Genomic DNA, 2,366 nt, shown 5'->3' with positions numbered 1-2,366 from the left:
TCTTCGTGATATACTGGAATAACCTTGAATCCTCAGAATCTGTAATACATAGCCATGCAGTCTGTTTTTAAATGATCACTCTATCCCACATAAATGAATTAGCATAAGTGGTCTCATATAGAGTTGTGTTATACTTAAATTAAAAAAAAGAGATACAATAAACTCAAAGCTTGCAGGAAAATACTGATGCATGCATAAAAGCACTTAAAGAACAGAAAATAGAGTTGAAAATCAGGAGACAGCCAAGTGTTAAGCTCCAACTCTTTATTGCATAACCATGATATATCCATTACTGTTGTCTGAATTCAAATTGCTCAGCACATTGTATCTCATTATATTTGCCTATTTTTAGTGAAGTAGAAACTGCAGTTTCAATTAACTGGACCCACTGCCAACAGCACAATTTGACTTGAAAGCTAATAGTTTATGTGACTTTGCACTCAGGTAACTACAGAAGATCATGACACATCTGACAGTCTGAAGAGGGTGACATGAACGGATAAAACTTGTACTGGTTCCCATTTATGTTACAGGCTTTGACACAGAAATGGATTAATGTTGTGCTATTTTCTGTCCTCATTAAGTTCTTTGTCAAAAAATGAGGCATCAGAATTTTAATGTCTTGCCATTTTTAATGCTTAATGGGTTTGTAGTCTCTAGCGAAACATTGCTCCACTTCAGATTTCCCAGTATCTTGCAATTTGACTGCCGGTTTGACTTTTCTAGGCAACTTATTGAAACGATGTGGTGGCAGCTCTGTTTGATGAGCACGTAGAATACTGACAAAAGACAATATTTAGATAAAGGTTCATTTCTTCATTTTATGCATATACCACATTATTATCCCCTATTTCCTCCAAGGGGCTCAGGGCCCGAGGTGCACCTAGGTAATTTTGTAGCCTGAACCTAAAGGTCTTTGGAGGATGCCCCCCTGCCCCCCGGCACATTAAGCATCATTTTATAACACATAGGTTTTTGAGCCACCTAATGGCGCAGAGGGAAGCAACCTGCCTAGAGAGCAGAAGGCTGTTGGTTTGAATCCCCACTGGTGTATTTCCCAGAATATGGGAAACTCCTATATCGAGCAGTGATATAGGAAGGTGCTGAAAGGCGGCATCTCATACTGTGCGGGAGAAGGCAATGGTAAACCACTCCTATATTCTACCAAGAAAAACACATGGCTCTATGGTTGCCAGGAGTTGACACCGACTCAATGGCACAGCCTTGTCTTTCCTTTTTCTTGAGGGCAAAAACTTGGAAGGACAGTTCTTGGAAAGGTGCTCAAAAATTGATCTACAATACTTTGGGTATTGATAAGATAAGGCTGCCGTGTCCCTCCTACAAGGGGGAGGGAGAGCAAACAGCCTGCTCTCATCCTAGCCAACAGAGGCTACTTCCAGTTCATCTTCCAAGATCATGGAAGCAGTCTGGAGGAAGACGGGGGAGAGGAAGGCACACATAAACACAAGACTACAGTTTAAAAGTTTTATTAACACTGTGATTACATTCAGGCAATTTAGCACGCAAGCATGTAAGCAATTTCAATCAGATATTTCCTTTCTCAGTGTAGTGTGGTGTTTTTCAATAACAGTAAAATAATTTCTCCTCACTATAAATGAAGCAGCTAGGAAACATTTTCTCCCACTTGTTCTAAAAGCAGGTTCATTATCTCTTCAGTCTGCTGACCAAAAACTGTTGTCACCTAGGCAATGATCTGTCCTTATCTCTCTCTCCCAACCACAAAAATGCAAAACATTTCATTCCCAGCGACACAGGCAGGGAGAAAGGAAATCATGTGCTGAGACAGAGAAGGGAGGGGGAGAAGAGAGCTCATTACTAACATATTAATATATGAGCCAAAAGCAGAGGGAAGAGGGATGGGGCGGGGGGAGAAGTGACAGTCAGCCAATACAAGGATGCAACTAGAAGGCATAGGGGAAAGAATGATTCCACAGGTGGAAAGAGAGGAGAAGATCAGAAAGATACATTAGTTCTGGAAAATCTGGACTGAAGGCAATCTCTAGTAGATAAACAAATTTAACCGGTCTGCGCCGTCTGTAGCTTGGTCAGGAGTAGGGATGTGCAAAATGTTTCAGATACAAAATGTTTTGTACCCCAAACAGCCCGTTTTGGGTGTTTTGTAGACAAAACAAAATGCCCATATTCCAGATCCAAAAGTTTTGTATACAAAACAAAATATCCCTGTTTCGGCTACAAAACGTTTTGTTGTTTCGGACCTCCATTTTGTGGAGATCTCTGAGTCAGTCTCCGTTTTGTGTTTGACATCTCTGTGAATTTCCCGCCCTTCCAGCCTTCCGATCGGTGACCTGAAGCATGGGCTGACCTGCTGACAATTCCCTCCTTGT

The sequence above is a fragment of the Hemicordylus capensis genome, chromosome 1 (assembly GCF_027244095.1).
Source record: "Hemicordylus capensis ecotype Gifberg chromosome 1, rHemCap1.1.pri, whole genome shotgun sequence".
NCBI lineage: Eukaryota > Metazoa > Chordata > Lepidosauria > Squamata > Cordylidae > Hemicordylus > Hemicordylus capensis.
The sequence above is the reverse complement of the archived record's forward strand: the minus strand, read 5'-3'. Positions refer to the sequence as shown.